We start from the raw sequence: 20,743 nt of genomic DNA on the forward strand, positions 1-20,743 counted from the left end.
AACAAACTACTGAAACACAGGACAACATGGATGAATCTAAAAAACATTAAGATAGATACAAAATGGTAGATTGTTTTCTACAAAGTTTTAGAACAAAATTGACCTATGATAATAGAAACCAAAACACAGGTTCACTTGGAATAGGGAGGGGAAGAAAGAGATCAAACTGAGAACACTTCCTGGAGGGATGGAAACATATCTTGATAGGGACATTGCTTGCATACATGTATGCATATGTCAAAACTCACTGAATCCTATATCTAAGATCTGTCTGTGCATTTTACTATGTGTACCTTATACCTTGATTAATGGAACTATAAAAATTTGGTTTACAAGGAATAGTTTAAGACAGAAAAACACATTCTATTGGAGAAGCATGTTAATTATCAATATTGGGACTGATCATATGGGGAAGGCCAAAGCAGAGCTCACTCAATTTAGATAACACACGGCAAATGACTCCAAGAGAAACTGCTCTTTTTCCATACAAAGATCTAAAAGACTAGGAAAAACAAAGAAAAGACCTAATGCTCTCGGTTACCGTGATGTCCATCTATGGCTCCTATCATACTGGACCAGATTTTTCTTGAAAATCCCACCCTCAAACCCTTTGTCCGACAGGAGGCAGTGTGGTTCATAATGTAACTTCATGTTTCTCAAAGTAGATTGGGGATTTCTTGTTTTTCTACATAGTAATTGATCTGAGTTGAACAAAGACTTCAGTGGTTAAGAAGGTTTTAGAAACACTGTTCTACAAAAAGCAAATTAAAAAACATTAAAAGTTTTAATTTACTGTAAGATCTTCTCAAAATCTTTAATATGCAAATGTTTAGGGTGAATCCTAAAATGGAACTACAATGAGAAAACTTTTCAAACCGACTTCAGCATGGTGTCATCTATTCATTAAAGATCTCAGCAGAAAGGAGTTTCATGGAAAACACACTTGGGACATTTTAGGACAGAGGAAAGTTTGGTGTTCACTTCAGGGCTCAAGGGAAGAAAACAGAATGTGGGCAATTCATATCTAAAACAGTCACAAACACTAGTTAATTGCCATTCAAATTAAAAAATTAACTGCTTCTGTGGATACTACTGAGTGTTCAATTTATGAGTTTGTTAATTTAATTGAGGGCTTAAACCCTGAAATAGACTCATCCTAATAAAGTTTGTTGAGAACACAAAGCAATAAACTATATCTGAGTTAATTTTTAAAAATTTACTTTGATGACCAGATGTTGACTGAGTTTTCCAGCACCCCTTTTCAGACATCTAATGGCACAATCAGATAAACAACTCAAAGTGTCAAGAGAGGTAATTCATAAATTTGTGGATTGCTTGTGGTTACCAGTCAGTGGACAGACCTGAAATTATTATTATTTTGCATACCAGCTCCTCTAGAGGAAGCTCCCAAGTTCATACTTTCTCTCCCCTGCCAAACAACTCCAAAACAGTGTGTTGATATAATGTCATATCAGGGGATTCTGCAACAAATGTCATAGTTATTTGCTTTTCCACTTGTTTTTATTTGAGGACAATTCTCTCACTAAATGATTGCCACCCTCTATCCCCATCGTCTTTTAGAGGGATCTTAGCAATTAGCTGAGTTCCAGTAAAAATATTTTTTCCCTAGCTATAATGCAATAATGACCAAGAGAAATTGGGGCAAACATTTTTCCTATCTACTTTAATAAGTGCACATTCAAGTAGGGACATGCAGGGTGTCTGCTCAGGCATGCCCCAGGCTCAGCATCCATCTTTCTGCTGCTTTACCACTTCCAGACTGACAGCTAAATTACTGCACAGAAAAGCTTTCTGTGGGCTGTAACCATAATGCTGCCACTGAAACTAGTTTGTTGGCTAAAGGATAAACAGAGATTGAAGGACAATTTTCATTAACAGAGAAAGATGCGGTACAGGAGAGGAGAGCTGGATCTGCATGGGAAAACAAGCTCAGCAAACTCGAGGACAAAACACGAGTAGACACACACTAATTGAGTTGTAATTTTCTTGTCAAGTGGCAGGCACTTGCTGAATCCTTGCAAGAACCCCACATCTGCATCTTAGACTGTGTTATACACTCTCTGTGCCCTATGGCTAAGAACAGAGGAGGTTTTTACCTATAAATGGAATTGAAATTGGAGCAATAAAGAGACGGATTCTACAGTGTTTCAAAATGGAATCGGCATATCATTTTCAGGAAAATGAACCTTCTGCTGAAGCATCATCGAACTATAGGATTGGGGGCTAAGATGGAGGATTATGGGGGAAATCAAGCCCATATTTAGTAAACTATTTAGCAAATATGTACAAGCCACTGCATTCCATATATATGAGATGGGATCCTAGACTCAATTATCCTATAGCTTAAATTAAGCAGAAGAAAGACATATTCAAATATATACCAGGCTGCAAGTGTCAGGCTGACAAGTGTCATGTTTACCTTGGTGTGCATTTCATCTCCAATCATCAGTAGTACAGTAGAGACAAATTGAATAAATTATTGAATTAATATTTCTTATATAAGGGAGAAAGCAATAACAACCATGAGAAAGTTACAGATATGGGTGGTGGGCTTCAAAGGGAGAAGAGTTTACTTGTAGTCAAAAGGGTCATCAAAGATGACTTCATAGAGATGCAGCATGTGATCTGGGCTTCAATATTTATGAATATTTGGAGCTTCAGAATGACACTGAGGAAGAACAAAGAACAGTAATTCCTAGGGAGTAACAAGAGATAGCAGTGGTGTTACTAATCTTCAGTAGCAATTGTCCAGACTAAAATGAACAAATGCCTATCCGTCTGATTTTCAGCATCTGATGGGGAAGTAAATACTGTTTTTAGCTACCTATGTAACTACAAACCAAGTCAGGTTATATTATGAGTTGGTAAATGGCTGTGGACCAAGCTACTCCTTTTCAAAATGTCAGAAAACCACTTATGGAAAGGAAACACTATTCCTTTTTGTGTTAGCAGTTTTCCATTGTGATAAGTTATCAATTGAAAACATACACTTTAATTTGATCCCTGGGTTTAGGTTAGAACTGGCATTAGCTAGACCAGTAATTTAATTCCAGACTCTATTCAGTGCATGGCCTGTAACCTGGCACATAGTAGGTTCGTGAAAAATATTTGTTGAATGAATATTGGAAGTCAAGATTTTGTCATGTACTGAGGAGATTATTTTATAGAATAGGCTTCCCTTATCATCTCTAGTTTCACTCCTAATTTAAAACTAGAAAACCCAAACACTCAATGAATAATAAGCAAGTCTAATTCACAATGTTGCTGATTAAAAAAAAAATTAGATTGTTTTCCACTTCTACTCCATACATTGAAATCATGGTTTCTAACTTGTCAAGGTCAATTACAGGCATCCTTATTTCAGTCAGGCTATTTGTTTATTTTCAACATCTACTGTTCCCCTTGGATTTTCACTTACAGGAATTACACTCATATTATTTATTGCAAAGTAAATTACTGCATGGTCTTCCAAAGTACTTTGATGAAGTATCCACAGAAAGGGGGTCCAAGGGTCAGATGAGTTTGGAAAATGCTTTGTACTCTGAGCTTACTCTTGGAGGTTCACTTTGTAAGTAACACAGTTAAGGTTCTGAGAAGCCCTGAGGTAAAGAAACCCAATTAACTCTGTTTAACCCAGTGTTTTCAAAACTCATGACCACGGAACCTACTTTGAGTGGCTTCCCCTCTCTTTCAGAACTAGTCTTCTGAGGTGCAACCTTGGGACAAACTTCTAAGGTGGAGATCACAACCTCATGACCTGCTTGGTATTTTAAACTTGAGCCATCACGCACAGAAGAGAGAGAAATGTCAGCACGTTCTGGCAACGCTGGCCCACATTCTCACCGAGCATCAGTTCTGCTAACCCTTTATAATGGGCATATTTTCTCTGCTTCATTATGGCTCTGGCATTCCCTTCATATTACTCCCAGATCCTTTCAGGCTTATCTAGCACTTGCCTGGTTCCTGTAGATATTGGACTTTGGAATTCTTATCCTGGAGTATTTTAATCATTCAGTTGTCCCTACTATTCTTTTAGGAGAAAGGGATGCCAGTGTTCAAATGGCAGGAAAAAGAAAGGTCAGTACAAAATGAAACCCCTTTTTTAGCTACTAGAAGCAATTTCTATGCCTGCTGATCTTCAAGGAAACAAGAAGAAGGTGCCCATGTCAGCATCTTGGCCTCCAAATGGCATTTGCCCCATTCTTTGCATCTGCAAATCTATAATCCTCTTAAAATAATATGGGAATCTTGGGATGTTACAAAACATTATCACTATGAAGTGGTTCACTTGTGCTCCCCAGAAATAGATCCTTATTTCTGAATATTTCGTATTTTGGATCCTTTTAGGCTTACATTCCAATGACTGGCTGTTCTGCAGGTCCATGGGTTCCATATTGAACTCTCTCATTTACCAGAAAATATCACTGGGTCTACATAGCAGATGGCCTTCATAAGGAAACTCTTGGTTCTCCAGAATGGGTCCTTATTTCCCCTTTTCAAAAATAGCATGCTTATTCTTCTGAGGTGATGTGCTAAACTGCCCAGTTATGTGATTAAAAATTTCTTAGTTATAGAAAATAACTTTTGCTAAATTTAAAAATTAAAAATATTCTAGTTTGCAGAGTTTTGAGGCAATGGGGGGCATTGGAAAAGATCAGCAAACCACAAGCGACATTTGGCAAACAACCATCAGGCAGACTTCTAGCAGGAAAGGTCAACACAGAAACAAGAGTTTTTCAAGAGGACAGCATCTACAGAGAAAAGATAAGAAATAGTTCTATTCACGCTTCACTGGTATTTTCCAAATAGTACATGTCACTCATAGCATGATTTACCTTGAAAAGAGGAGATTCCAAAAGCATTCGAGACATCATGTTGATGGCTCCCAAGCATCTTCAGGAAGTTTTTTTGTTTTTGTTTTTTTACCAAAAATGTCCCACCATTTACTTTATTCTTCATCACCTTAGGGTAAAAAGTGAATTTCAGCAATGCCTCTCCTTACACTGTAAGATCAGAATTTCTTCTCTAAATATTTTCCAATTTGCACCATTTACTTTCTTAATCATGTCAGACGTCAGCATCTCGTAATTCATTATTATCATCTCTCTAAGTCAACTGATTCTGTTGTCACCAAAAAGGATGTAACCTTATGGTATTGATGGGAAGTGAAAGAACTAAACCTGCAAAGAAGGAGCTTCCTGTTTATGTTTTCCTCCTTTGGCATGAGGGAATTTCAAGCAAGAATGCCCCCAAGCAAACCACCCACTCAGGTCAGACAAGGCATCTGGATCAGTAGGTGTTCCCTTAGGTGTAAAGGGCAAGGCATATGGCTTGACTTTCTACTGTGGTTTTTTTCACTAGAGTCTCAAATCAGTGTACCCAAAGTAGCATGATAGTCTTCATTTTATAGCCCAAATATATTGTTTGTGACTACCCAAAGCCAGTAACAGCCTCTGTTTTCCCTGGCATGATGAAAGCTTCAGGTCTGAATTATCTGCTAGTTATTGTCATGCATTTATTCTACAAATATTTATTGATCACCTCCTAATGGGCTGGCTACTCTTTTGGGTACTGCAGAAATAGCAATGAACAGATAAAAATTCTAGCTGGTGTGGAGCTTACTCTCAAATGGTCATAATTCTTGCGTTTCAGTGACTCCATTTTGCACTGGTTTCTGTCAGTGGCACTCAAGACTTCACACAAACATGGTGGACTCAGTCTGGCAAATGTCAACTCAGCAGCCCAGGGGAAAAGGAAAATCTTAAGTGAAATCCATTCCAGCTATGTTTTAAGTGCTAAAACCCTCTGGTGCGTCTTCTCAAAACTACAGCAACAAGGCAACGGAGACAACAGTGCTAGTGCCTTGGACGTGTAATGCAGGAAACAACCACGGAGTTCGTTTTCTTTCATTCCACAGGTGAAACAACTCAGGCCCACAGGGACTAGAAAATACAAACCTCAAAGATGTAAGTCTCCTAAGAAGAGGGCGTGACCTGCCTTGTACTTACCACATAAGACTGTCGTGAGGGTTAAATGAATATAAAGCACTTAGAATTGTGCCTGGCAAATACTGTTGTGCTATATAAATGTTACATACTACTATTACTAATCACTATTGTATCCTGTATGTCGTAAATACTAAAATTTTTATACAATTATATCTGTATCTGAAAGATCTCTCATAATGGGATACTATTGTATTTGGGTACCTGTAGGTAGCTGGAGGGTGTGTGTGTGGGGGTCTTATTCTGATCATCTTCTGTAACTCAGACAGCACCAAGCAGAGTCTTTGATAGCAATGATTTCTAGGTAAGCGTGTATTGAACTGAATTAGAAAAGTGTCTTTAAGACTACTCAATGAAGACTTCAGACAAACATTTCCTACTGTTACAGGTTAAATTGTTTCCCTATCCTTCAAAAAAAAAAAGATTTTGAAGTCCTCCTCCCAAATGTGACTTTATTTGGAAAAAGGGTTGTAATTCTTTAAATTGACGTCATAGTGGAATGGGATGGGCCCCTAATCCAGTATGACTGATGTTTTATAAGAAGACAGCCATGTGAAAATAGAGACACAGGGAGAGCAGCATGTGATGGTCAAGACAGAGACTGGAGTTATGTGGCTGCATGCCAAGGAATGCCAAAGTTGGCCAGGAAGCCACCAGAAGCTAGGAAGAGGCAAGGAAGGACCTCCCCTACAGGTTTCAGCACGGCCCTGCTAACTCCTTGATTTCAGACTTCCAGACTCCACAACTGTGAGATGATAAATTTCTGTTGTTTTAAGCCACTCAGTTTGTAAAACTTTGGTCCAGCCCTCCAAAACTATGGTCACACTTCTGCCTCGCCAGGTCATTCATATCAGTAGTTGGGTGGCATGGGCTTCCTAAATGGAGGCCACACTACATTACGTTCATTCATTCTGTGGCTCAATATTTATCTATGAAATGCTTGCCCCTAAATGGTCAAAACAGACTCAGTTGTCCTGGCAAAATGATGCCTCATTCATCTAAATTTCCCTCCTTACACCTTTATGCAAATATTTCAGATGTTCTTAAAATCTGCCAGATAAAACTTTATGACAGCATGTGCACAGGGAGCCTCAGGGGAGAGACCTAGGGTGTCACAGAACAATCCCACTGAAATTTAGAATGCCCTCACCAGTTAGATCCAGACAGTAGGGAGTGAGACATGCAGGGACTTGAGGCAGACAGGCAGACTTCAGAAGTGAGATCACTCTGGGAAGTTTCCAGAGTTCTCTTGGTTCCCTAAGAACTCCATTCAATATAAAATCATTCCTTGCTTGGTGGAAAGATGCAGCACATAAATTTGGTGCAATATATGCCAGTTAATTCAACAAAATGTCAAACTGTCTGAGAAAACCCTTAGAAAAGGTTTACTTTCTGTGTCACCAGGGAACTGAGTGATAGGAATGAAAGCTCATGAAAATGAGATTTTCTCTAACTTCTGCCTACAGTGAATAAATCAATGGGATTTTTCAAGTCCCCTCAATATCAATGAGTTTATCTCATAAGCAGACAAGTATTTACAGACTCCAAAAAAAATCTCACTCCAGTCTTTTTCCCCCTTCTCACTCTAGCCTAATTGCTCGTTTTCATTTCTCTCTTTCTACCATTTTTCCCCTCCTTTCTTGCCCTTATTACTTTCTTTTTCACAGCTATAGGGGGAAAGATTTGTCTGACAATGCTATCTCCTATCTCTTAGCTTCTAAAAGCCATGATGAGTGTAGGAGTCTTCACTTCTGTTTTTTATTTGTTTGTTAGTTTAAAGAAGATTTAGTCTCCCTGCCCTGAACTAGGTTTAGGGTAATTGTGTATCTGCTTGAGGGCTGAATGCAATCTCCAGCCTTTTTCATAAAGTTTATGGCCCTGGTGCCCCTTTAAAAGTCTCATGTGGCTGATTGATAGGCTCATTTCTGATACTAACCATAAAGAATTGGCCATCCTGAAGATAAGCCGCTCCTCCCCTGAGCATTACAGGAAGTAAAGGCGGGCCGCCATTATAGATGGCACTTCTTGCCTCAATCAGATTCATCCTTCAGCAGCCCAGGCAGAGCTCTGTGCTGAGGGACTGCACCACAGCACATATAAACTCAGTTAAGTCCTTTTACTTTATGGGCATCCAAGGACTAAAACATCATCATGGACAAAATGAAGAAAGCAACAGCTAATATCCCATTTTCTATCTTGTTAATTTTCCCTTGGTGTCATTAACCAAAGAGAAGTTGACAAACTCACAGAATATCCATCCTTCAGTAATTTGAGCCTTTTTATTTAAGCTAAGTATTCCTTAGATTTTACCCCTTCAATATTTGTTCTTAGTTTTCATGTCAATTTATTTTTTCTCCTCAAGTTATCTTTCATGGGACAAAAGTGGTGGTTAGTGATTCTTCCCTACTTCTACAACTTGTATGTTCTGGGTTAAAATGTCACTCGAATTCTTAGAAAAAGGTAAAGATGGGAGAAAGGATAGGGAGGGAGGAAGTGGAGTTACAAGGGAGACTGTGGGGAGCGAGGAGACACACACGCTCTCACAGAGAGAGACGGGGTCGGGGGGCAGGGAGGGATGTTATGAATGTTAAACTTTAATTCTCAAGTGAAGATTTAATTTCCCAGAGGAAGAGGAGTTAATTTGTCCCTAGCCAAACATTTTGACACAGAGAGATGTTGCACAAGAAATGATATAACCTGGCAACCTATCAAATGCCGGAAGCAAGGAGAAGGAAGGAATCGAAGACCAGAAGGAAACAGAAGTGGAAGCGTAGGAGGAGAAGTATGTTTGTGAAGGAACATTTACCCATCACTCAAATATTTAGTGAACACTTTTTATAGGGTAGGTATGGTGCTATGACTAGGGTTATCAGAGGGAAGATATCATCAATGCACATCAGGAACCCACATTTTAAATAGTGGAAACATCAGAGTTATACATCAAATAATTACATTAAATGTTAAAATGTGATAAAAGATATTTAGAGATGTTGCCAAAACTTTTGCATCCACTTCTCTCTGGTTTCCGTCCCACATCATATCATAAAACAGCTCTTACCAGTGTCACCAATAACATTTATGTTGCTAAACCTAATGAATATCTTCAGATCTTATTATTAACAAATAGCATTTGACCTAATGGACTGCTTCCCCCATCTTAAAACATTTTCTGCTTGTGCCTACTGCATACCACATTCTCTGGTTTTCCAACCACTTCTGTTACTTTTCAGTGTCTTTTGCAAGCTTCTCTCCTCTGGATAATCATTAAATGTCAGGATTTCTCCAAGGTTTGATCCTGTGTTCACTTCTCTTCTCCATACTCTTGGGCAATATCAACCTCTGGCTTCAGTTACGTTTAACACACCAAGAATACTCAAATTCTCTCTCTAGGCAGCCTTCTCTCTCTACAATCTATGTGGAATGTTTGCCTCTCCCAGGTGCCTGTTCAGGGTTAACCACACTCTTGCTGGGGCACTTCCTTATTGAATACGTGTCTGTCTTTATCTGCCAGTTAGCACCTGTGTATTATTCAGCTGTATGTCTTCAGTGTTTACATGATGCCTGGCATGTGGTAGGTGCTCACTGTCTGCTCAGCTGTTGACTGGAGTTGGGGCAGGGCTTGGGGACAGGTGCCTGGCATCCCTCCACATCCCGGGGTGCAGGGTCACTTTGCCTCAACACAGTGAATACATGACTGGATAGGCGAGCTAAGACGGTTACTTAATAGAACAACTTTTCAGATGATAATCTCTGAATTATGAAAGGTGTAAATAAAAAAAGTACAAAGAAGTACACATAGCATTTAACAGAGATGATTTTTCTGGGGTTTTTTTGGTATTAGAATTTTCTACAATGTATATACACTACTTTTATAGTTGGGGGTTTTTAAAAATTAAAGTTTTTTCAGGTCTGCTTTATGTACTGATAGGGCAAGAGAGAAAGCAAACACACACGCGCGCGCGCACACACACAGAGTCACAGCAGTGAAATGAAAAAAAAGGAACATGCACTCCTAGCAGGAATTCTAGGAGTTGGAATTCCAAGAGTTAGAGAACACATTTTTCTTCAATGAAAAATAAAAGTATTGCCCAAAATGCCTTTGTTTCTAAGTAAATTTTAGAGAGGAATAGGGCAAAGAGAAATTATTTACTCAAATGGCCTATCACTCCTGATATTCAAGAATTAACACAGAAAAGTATTTGTAAATAATAAATTTGATAGTAACATATGCTGTCCTGAATTACAACTCAGACTACAATCTTTACCGATGAGTACTAGACGCTGACATCCTAGTCAACCAATTCAAGTCATCAAAATAAACAACCCCTTATGAAAATGAAAATTAAATATTACATTGGAGAAATTGAAAGCATGTTTTATCAAAGGCAATTTGTCTATTATCTGAAAGCCTTGGGAAACAACAGGAAAATTACATCTCTCATGTTAAAATGAAAAGGCAGCAGCTTCTTTAGACATCACAGTAATAAGGGAACCTTGGGTCATCCAGAAAAAATGTGTTTATTTTATATGCTGGCACTGTCCGACTTCATCTCCCTTGCATTCTGCTTGGGGTTGGGGGTCTGTGGGAAAGGCACATTTCTGTACTAGTTAATGGACCACAGAGGAAAATAGAATCAATTTTTTCCTTTTTACAAGAGTGATTCTACAGAGCAATCTCAAGGGCAAAAGTGCTGAAACCATGAGGTGTGCCAGAAAACAGTGGCTTCCTCCTCCTCCAGGGTCAGAGCCAATGGCCATCAGTGCCTTACATCCATGACTCAGCCCTTTGACATTACTCTTCATATGTTTGGCCCATGTAAGCTGGCTTAGTGTAGGGCATTCACATCCTAGATTCTCCAGTGTGGTACCAAATATCATTGAACTACACATTTATTTGAGGGGCTTTTAGTCTCTGCCCAGTGTGATAAGAAAAGCAGCCATGAATTCTGGCCATGCTTTGGGTGGAACAATCATGTTCATATCTATATCTTGGTTAGGGTTGTTAAATAATCATGAGTATAGCAACAGAAAGCTTAACTAGAATATGTGACACATTTAGTGAAAATACTTCCATGATGCTTAAATCAGTATAACACTATTAACTCTGTTTATAGCTAGTGCTGCTTGTGTACTTGAAAGATTCATTTATTTTATTGCAATAGTTTAACGTCATTCTCTGAATATCAAAATATTTTTACCTTTCTTTTTAAATGGATCATCTAGGCGAAAAGCATATTTAACCCAATAACTAGTTTTTTAATACCAATATTTCAGAAAGCTCAAGTTTCAGTAAAGCACTAGTTGATGTAGAAATTATATGTGAACCAAGTCAATCTCAGTTTCTTTGCAAGGGGCTTTAATAACTAAAATAATAAAGACTTCACAATAAAATAGGAATGACTCCAGAAACTGGAAAAAAAAAATGAACTTCTAGAATAGTACTTAAAATCAAGTGTACTTAACCAACTTATGTTTTCCTTATGTTCTTTTACTAAACCAACCTGACTACTCATGACATTTGATCACTACCTTTGCAACTAACAGCCTCAGTGGGTGAAACACTTCTGAGGCCTGGGCAGGCTGACCCATATGGAAGTGCCATGCCACTTTCTAGCTATGTGGTCTCAGAACCTCAGTTTCCTAAAATACAATTTGGGAAAACTTCTTCTAGTACAGATCAATATAATTTGGGGAAATTTCTTCTAGTATAAGAAACACTAATATATTAAAGTGTTAGTTCCCTTCTGATATTCCTTAGCTACATTTTAGATTACCACTGGGTAAAGTTGCCTCCTTTCACTGATGCTTTATTTTTTTCCCCTCTTGCAACAATTAGCCACATTAACCATAAATATCCCTTGCTAATACTATAAGGATGTTTCAGTGAGCACTAAGCAGGAACCCTTTTTGGGATAATCTACAACTTCCTGTGAAAAAAATGTAAAAATAATGCCATTTTTGAGTGCTGATGTCATGGACACAGGCAAGAATATTGAAGCTGTACATCAAAAAGATATTTTGGGGATAAGTCAGCGTAAGAATAAAACAGAGCTCTTGAGCTCTCATGAAATTGAGAGATCTCTTTTGTATCAAAGTATATTTATGAGATAATATTTCAACAGAAATGGAGAAAAAATGGAAATCCACTGCTATTATATTACTATTTTGTTGAAATGGCAATCTTATAATGAAATCTAAAATTCCAGCTCTCATATCCTAAAGTGGATGCCTGCTTGCTTTAATCTTGGTTATCGTTATATCACTAAAGCCATTGTTGAAATTAGCTTTGGCGTTTACAAAAAGGCAAGATAGGTCTACCCTTCCTCCCCTCCTGCCTTTTCATAAGCCCCTCTGTCTAGCTCTGTGGCTGCCCCTGACAAAAGTTCAAGAACACCCAACTGCCACCCCAAATGGGGAGATGATTGCAATTTGGCATTTGGTAATCACAGTCTTCCTTAATTGAATCTTGCTAAGTCACAGAGGAGTTGTTCATTCTGGTTCAGCTCACCCAAACCACACCTTCTGAAACCTCTTCTTAGGGATGTGGGCTATACAGTGTTACCAAGGCTTCCCTTATCTTAAAGCTGAGTCTGAAAAGGTGACCCTGTGCAAGGCCCAACCCCCCAAACAGAATAAATGTTTTCTTATTTATAAAACAAGCGTCTTGAGCTAAGTGGTCTTCTGATCCCTTTAAGCTCCAAGATTTTATGACTCTGTAGTCTTTAGGTTGTTCCTTAAACTTGAGTTATTCAGATTCCTTCAGCATGAATTTTGCCTTGCTGGAAAATAACTCCCATTCTTATTATTTTTATTTAGGTAAGCGCACTTTTTTGTTTTCTACTTGAATAAATAAATGTGTTTAAGACAGACAAGTTATAACACTCCAAAAGGGATGTCAGCTTCATTTACCTCAAATAGAAGATAAATTGTAAAAATAAAAAGGATGGAAACAACAATGTAATTGGGTCCTGGTTAGGTGGCACGGCCTAAAGATAGCTCTGAATCTCAGGACTGATCTCTCTTCCTTCAAAAGGGTTATAGAAGACATAAGACCATCAATAGCCTCTCTCACCAAGAGAACCAGAAGTTTTGGAGGAGAATTCAAAGCGAGTAAAATAATTTCTTCACTATAGGATTTTAATATGAATTAAGTCATCACTGGAACACCACCGGCGTAGATCCCATTTTCCGGGAAATCTTTTGTGACTAATAAAAGAGTGTGTTAAATTTTCAGACTCAACCATCTTTATTACTCCTTATCTCTAAGAAATGATCTCAGAAATTGTCCTAATTTACACAGCTCTTGTCTTGTTATTGTCTGAGAAGCCAAAGGAAAGTTCCATGGACTCCATGAGTTGCACATCCTAAGTTTTCTCATTTCTAGTTTTGAAAGCATGTATTTTTAAATATCTTTATTAAGATATAATTCACATACCATAAAATTCTTCTATTTAAAGTGTACAATTCAATGGTTCTAGTATATTCAGAGTTGTGCAACATCACTATGATCTAATTTTAGAACACTTTCATCTCCCCAAAAAGGAATCCCATACTCATTAACTCCCCCAAAAGGAGCCCATACCAGTAACTCCCTATCCTAACCCCCCTCCCAACCTCAACCCTAGGCAACCAACAATCTACTTTTTGTCTCTACATTTACATATTCTAGACATTTCATATAAATGGAATTATATAGTATATATTTTTTTTTTTTTGGTGACTGGCTTGTTTCACTTAACATGGTGTTTTCAAGATTTACCTAGGTTATAGCATGTTTTGGCACTTCATTTTTTTTTTTTATTACAATAGTATTAAGTTGTACGGATGTACCACATTTTATTTATCCATTCATCAGTGGGTGGACATCTGACTTGTTTCAATTTTTTGGCTATTAGGAATCATGCTGCTATAAACATGCACACACACGTTTTGTGTGGACATATATTTTCATTTTTCTTGGGTATATACCTAGGAGTGGATTTTCTTGAAGATGGGCATTTTTGATGAATATTTTATTTTGAAGTTATATATCAAAATGTAATTTTGCAGTCAGGTAGCTCAAGAATAAAATAGATCCCTGTGTCTATTATTTTTATTATTCTACTTTCACTCTTCTGTTATTTTTCCATATTTACATGTTGAATTATATATTTCATTTGAAAGATATAAAGAAGTAAAACACCTATAATCAGAATATTAAAAATAACAGAAAACAAAATAGGTGACCCACACAGTCCTCCTATTCCATACCCAGAGAGAGACCGGTATTGTTAAAACTGTAGTGTTTGAACAAAAACAAGATTATGCCATGCACAGAAATTGCATTTCTCACTTACCATTAACATGTTTCCATGTCATCTGACATATATTCAGGGCATTTTAACAAAAACTATAGATTGTTTCATTATATCAAGGTACCATGATTTATTTCTCCACTCTTGTTTTTTTCTATTACAAACAAATCAAAATGAACATCTTGAACATATATCTTATGAACTTAAGTAATCTCATATTTTCTGAGAAGTTAGGAAGTTGGGTCATAGGATTCCCATAATTGGAATTTTAATAGATATTGGCCAATTTTATGCCAAGAAAAGTTATTTCACTTCACTCCCCCAACTACAATGTAGCAGACTACAGATTTCCTTATGGTTTCACCATTGCTGGATGTTGTCAAGCCTACACTTAAACACTTTTTTCATTTTGTTTATTGGCCATTGATGTTTCTTTCGAGAATATCCAGTACATATCAATTGTTTATTTTCCCACTGAATTGTTTATGCTAGTCTCATGGATGTGTATACATGTACACGTTCCATTTTTGTTTACAAAAATGCTTTGCTATGTCTGTCTTTTGCCATAAAGACATTTTATGTTTTTTGTCCTTTTTTCTCTTTGCTGCTTCTTGATTCTAACATTATTTTCCTATTAAGTCGAAATGCCACTTTTATCCTATATTAAACCCCTGTATTTAGATTTCTTTCTAGACTATCTATTCTCTTTCACTGATCTCTTTCCTTAATCATAAACCAGTGCCAAAATGTTTTAATTAGTTAAGGTTTATTAGAATATGTACTGCCACATCAAGTTGGGCAAGTTCTTCAATTTCAAAAATGTCTCAACTATATTCACATACTTATTTTCACAAAGGAACATCATTATCAACTTAAATCACTTTACTTTTTTTTCTCTAAATTGTATGCCATACTCATTATTAATACTTACTTAGTATAAAATGCTTTGCTCTCCAGAATACAAAATTAAAGTGATCAATACATTGGTGTTAAACTGTAACAGTAAATTAACAGAATTATTCCAGTTTACATTTAAATTTGAAGGAAAGAAGCTAGCTCTGAATTAAGAAAAAGCAGCAACAAAAAAGAAAGTTGTATTCAAATCTTAAAGCATTCAACTGAATGTATAACTACACCATGCAGAGGAGAAAACAAAGTTATCGTCATAAAAAATACATTAAATTCCAAATGAATTAGACAAAACAATAAAGTTATTTGGAACTGTTACAGGAATTCTGTTTCAAAATAACCAATTGAACTTACCCAATAGGTTCACTTGAAGATTAAATTCAAATATGATTATAATATGAGAAATTTATTGTTAAGTAGCATTACATTAATTCCTTATTTTTTCCTAGTACACTTTAATATGTTTTTCTTTGCTATTCCTTGTACATACTTATCTTCCCAGTAAAAAATAATGAATAATGAAGGAAATGATGGGTAAATGAAATTTTATTTTCACTGTAATTAGATTTCCCCTCTCAAAAATCTTCCATCTTCTTAAATCACTATGAATTAAACTATAGTGTTTCCTTTATTGCCGAAGTCCCATGCCAAGCATGTTAAATCTTTCTTAGAAAAATCTCAGGACCATTCTGGTGTGGTCATGTTTAGCCAATCTTTGCCAATAGTTTGAAAACATGACCTTTAAGGGGATCTACATGATACATGCTGAGATAACAGTAAATTTGGCCAGTCCTTCCTTGTCCAAATGCTTCATCTACGTGAGTACAAAAATTCTGCATTTATCCCCATCATGAGGGAAAGAGAATTTTCTCATATAGTAACAGATGAATTAGATAAATTGTTTCATTTAGTTTTCAAAACAACCCTGCAATCTAGGTATTAGTACCCACACTTCTCTCAAGAGGCCAATGAGCCTACCTGGCTTACCCAAGGTCACATCTAAAAACGGAAACTCAAACCTAGTTCCCTTCTCTCTAGACCCAGGATATCCATCATGCTTCCTCCTCAAACATCAAGATTTTCTAAAACAACTTAACGTTTTATTCCTTCTGTATTCTTGAAATTAGCAAACTATAACCTGTGGCACAAATATTGCCTACTGCCTGTTTTTACAGATAAAGTTTTATTGGAACACAGTTATACCCACCTATTTACACATTGTTTGCGGCTGCTTTTGTGCTAGAAGAGTAAAGCTATGACAGAGACTGTAGGGTCCACAAAGCCTAAGATGTTTATTACCTGGCCTCTTACAGAAAAGGTTTGCCAGCCTCTGCTCTATTCCACCTACATGTTAACTAAGGGAAAATGAGACTATCTATATGAGATAAATGTTAAAGAACAATTTGTAGAATAATTTTTATATATGGTATGATTCCATTTTTTGAAAAATGTTAACATTTGCTTATATATATATATAAACTTTCTAAGTTCATATGCCAAACTGTGGTTCTGTCTGAGGCATTAGATTATAGAAAACTATGATATTTTAAATATTTGTCTAGATATTTAACAATTTAATATTTTAATATTTGCTTTTTGTTCAGATTTCTTTATTTCTTCTTTCTTTACTCACCAGATGCGGGTACATGGGTAAGTCACTTCATCTCTGCAGTGTTCTACTTTATCTGTAAAATGAGGAGCTGAGTTAGACAATCTTTCAAACTCCTTTTAATTCTAACACTCTGCCACTGCGACTCACACAAGCACTCAATTTCCTAGGATCATTTAATTTTGATAACTACCAGTCACAGGGAAAGATGTTTGGAGGGGAGCCTACAATTTAAAATTTTCCATTTACTGTTTCAAGAGAATCATAGGAATTCTAAGATATCACCATATTTCCATAACTCAATCTAAAAATAAATTTCTCATCAGAGATTACAGCAAACTCTGATTCTTGAGGACAGAGATTCTCTATGCTGATTTCAAGTTTGTTTTCTCTAAACAGGACTTCTTTCGTTGTTCCCATTAGATTACTTATGTTCTCATTTTGTAAAGGGCATCACCTTGAACTTTGTTTTCAGAATGCTCATATCCTAGAAGTTCCCATTTCCTCTAAATTTGATTTAGTCTCTAGTTTTATTTTTAAAGCAACATTACAAACTTTAAAACATCATTAAATATAAATTTAAATTTCACATCAAAGATAAAGTATAGAATACTTTTTCATAGTCATGTTGTGACTGCTGAAATGACAAAAGTTAAAAATTAAAACGAGTACCTACTAAAAGTGACAGATGGGGAGAGTGGACATGTTTCTAGCTAGTGGAAGTATACACCAGTGTGGGCTTTCTGGGGGATATTTTTAATCACATATCCAAAGTCTCAGGAGTTTAACCAAGCAATTCCACTTTTAGGAGTATGCCCTGAGGAAATAATTAAAAATAAGGAAAAAGACAGGAATCCCACTATTTATAAAAGTGAAAAATTAGAAGCAACTTAAATGTACATAAATAGCTTGCTTAACGCAACTGAGACCCAACAACGTAATTCAGTACCATGCAGCCATTAAAATTATAATGTAAAACATTGTAAAAAATTGTGGGGAAATGCTCATTCTAAAAAGTAGAAAATGGCTGTAAAATAAGTTACATAGTAGGATACGCATATGTATAAATATTTATACATAGAAAGTGACTGGAGGACATCTGCCAAGATGTTAACACTGGTTACCTCTTCGAGAAAGAATTACAGTGGTCTCCCCATAACCACAGGTTTGCTCTCTGTGGTTTCAGTTACCCGCGGTCAACCGTGCTACAGAAGCAAATGATCCTCCTTCTGACATATTGTCAGAAGATCAGTAGTAGCCTAACACTATATCACAATGCCTATATCATTCACCTCACTTCATCTCATCACGGAGGCATTGTATCATCTCACATCACCACAAGAAGAAGGGTGAGCACAGTACAATAGGATACATTGAGAGAAAGACCACAATTCACATAATTTTATTACACCATATTGTTATAATTGTTCTATTTTATTATTGTTATTAATTTCTTACTGTGCCTAATTTATAAATTAAACTTTATCATAGGCTTGTATGTATCTATAGGAAAAACCACAGTGTATATGTATAGGGTGCAGTAGTAACAGGCATCCATCGGGAGTCTTGGAACACGTGCCCCATGGATAAGCAGGACTACTGTATAGATAAATTTTTGGGATTTTTTGGTAACTTGCAAGTTTTATGCATTTGACCACATATTATATTATCAGAATTATTATTTAGGAACAGTAAATTAAAGTTATAAAAATAATTTTTAAGTGTCTAGGTTATGACTACTCATCTATTCAGATCTGTATGCAAGCAATCATTTCAATGATTTGGGAAGCATATCATTTTAATTGAATCTAAGTAAATAGTTTTGATCTATTGCCTAATCGATTGCTGATTTTTTCTTTGTATTGAAGAAGATTAAAATTAGCAATAGCGAGCAATAAAAAAATAAGAGAATAAGATCATTTAGACCTTCGTGTCCCTCTCATTCTCTATCTTAGGACACTACGTCTTTAATTTCCAAACTTTTTTTTTTTTACAAATTGTAATCATTGTGCTTATTCGCTTTTTCCCTGGTTTTGATGGGCCCACTCACTCAGCTGCAAGTGCTATGAGGGCAGCGGTTGTATCTTTTTGCTTCATTTAGCACACATCTCATTAAATAGTTCAATGAGACTAAATAAAAGAACAAAAGCACCTAAGCTTTATAACATCTTAAAATCAAAAGTCAGCCTATCGGTCAGTTGGTTCCTGTGACCTATCATGACCCAAGGTTGGCAAAATGTTCCCTGAACTTAACCACTTGGAGCTTACACAACCTAACCACACACAAGCAGAGTGTACTACATCATCATCCAGCATGTTTATAAAAACAAAACCATCAATCTTAGTGATTTAGGGAAATTTAATCTTCTTTACTTGTACTACCCATTATTTAATTTTATGCCTTTAAAAATTACATCTGATAGGGGCTGACCCCATGGCCGAGTGGTTAAGTTCACGCACTCTGCTGCAGGCGACCCAGTGTTTCGTTGGTTCGAATCCTGGGCGCGGACATGGCACTGCTCATCAAACCACGCTGAGGCAGCGTCCCACATGCCACAACTAGAAGGGCCCACAACAAAGAATACACAACTATGTACTGGGGGGCTTTGGGGAGAAAAAGGAAAAAAAAATCTTTTAAAAAAAGTCAATTAAAAAAATTACATCTGATAAATGAGTCATAATCAAAACTTTGAACTCCAAATATAATTAACCAAATAGCACCCCAGTGTCATTTAGGTGAAAGTTAATGGGCAGAAAGTTCATTCTTTACAACCTGAGCAAACTGGAAGTGCATTTTGGTTTGGACAGTGTCAAGAAAGGAAAGTTTAATTTAGAAATAAAAATATAAAATGCTAATTGTTCAGAAGTGTGTCTTTATACAAAGACAGGCTTCCAAAGCAAATTAGCAGTGTAAGCAATATGCTTTTTAAACAACTCTCTATAAATCTTATCTAAGCAATAATTCAGTTTCCCTAAGACCTTTTCTAAAGGACTTTATTGGTGAAGCTCTGAATATGTTGTCCTTAGTAAAAATATTCCATTTCTTTCAAAGGAATTGGTAGTTTAGCTTTCTCCATCATTTAGACTAGTTTTCCTCCAGCAAATCTGAATGAGCAAAAGTTCCTCATCTCCTTAAAATATAAAAGCAAGCACAAATATAATTCAAAGGCCAAGAAACTAAAACAAAAGAAGTCCTTCTCATTTTTCCTTTGAAGCTGCTTTCATCCCATAGGGTCCACAAATGAGTAAGCCTTTCCTATGCCAAGTCTTCAAAGTAAAAACTGAAGTGGAAATTTACTCAATTATCTGGCAAATTCCATTAGTGAGGCAAGCCAATCTAGATTAATGGAGGCTTTATTTTAGTGCCTATTTTTGCTTATGACTTTTCAAGAGATTAGGGATTTAAAATTCAGTCTCTCGCATAAGTATTTTTGTTTTAAATTTTAAGTAGGGAAAAATAACTAGGATATCAAAACCCAATTCCTATTCTCAAATATAATTTGAAAAGTTATGGAGGTAAGCACAAACCTCTTAACAACAGAATGTCTTACTTTAAGTCATAATTGGTACGCAAGAGTCCTAAAATGTCTATTCCCTACTGGTTTATAACTGCCAATAGGAGTCTGTTTGCATGGTGAATGCAACAGGCATGGAAATTTCCAGCAGAAACACTTATAATGCTTAATTGTAGCAGTGGGACCATTCAGACTCAGCCCATAAGCCTCAAGGTTAGAAGCTAACATTTCAATGATCTGCCTGATCATTGATGGTGAATCACCATGGAAACTGCAAAGATGTCCTGGTATATGGGCTAAATACTGGAGAGTGCCACTATGACATACAACTTTGTGAAGAGCCAACAAAGGCTCATCTGCTAATGGGATGGTTTACTTTAAGGTTTAGTA

The 20,743-nt window shown here is 36.5% G+C and overlaps 1 protein-coding gene across 3 annotated transcripts in view; it reads right to left on the reverse strand.

Annotated features, from left to right (window-relative positions):
* The window catches only part of RARB (retinoic acid receptor beta), a 694,304-nt gene that overhangs the window by 462,860 nt on the left and 210,701 nt on the right, over window positions 1-20,743 (reverse strand). For all 3 annotated transcript variants that reach the window (XM_070492836.1, XM_070492837.1, XM_070492835.1), the window contains one exon: window positions 16,863-16,914. The gene's annotated coding sequence lies outside the window, so the exon portion shown is untranslated. The remainder of the gene's footprint in view (window positions 1-16,862; window positions 16,915-20,743) is intronic.

This window comes from Equus asinus, chromosome 21 (genome assembly GCF_041296235.1).
Source record: "Equus asinus isolate D_3611 breed Donkey chromosome 21, EquAss-T2T_v2, whole genome shotgun sequence".
In the NCBI taxonomy this organism is placed as follows: Eukaryota; Metazoa; Chordata; class Mammalia; order Perissodactyla; family Equidae; genus Equus; species Equus asinus.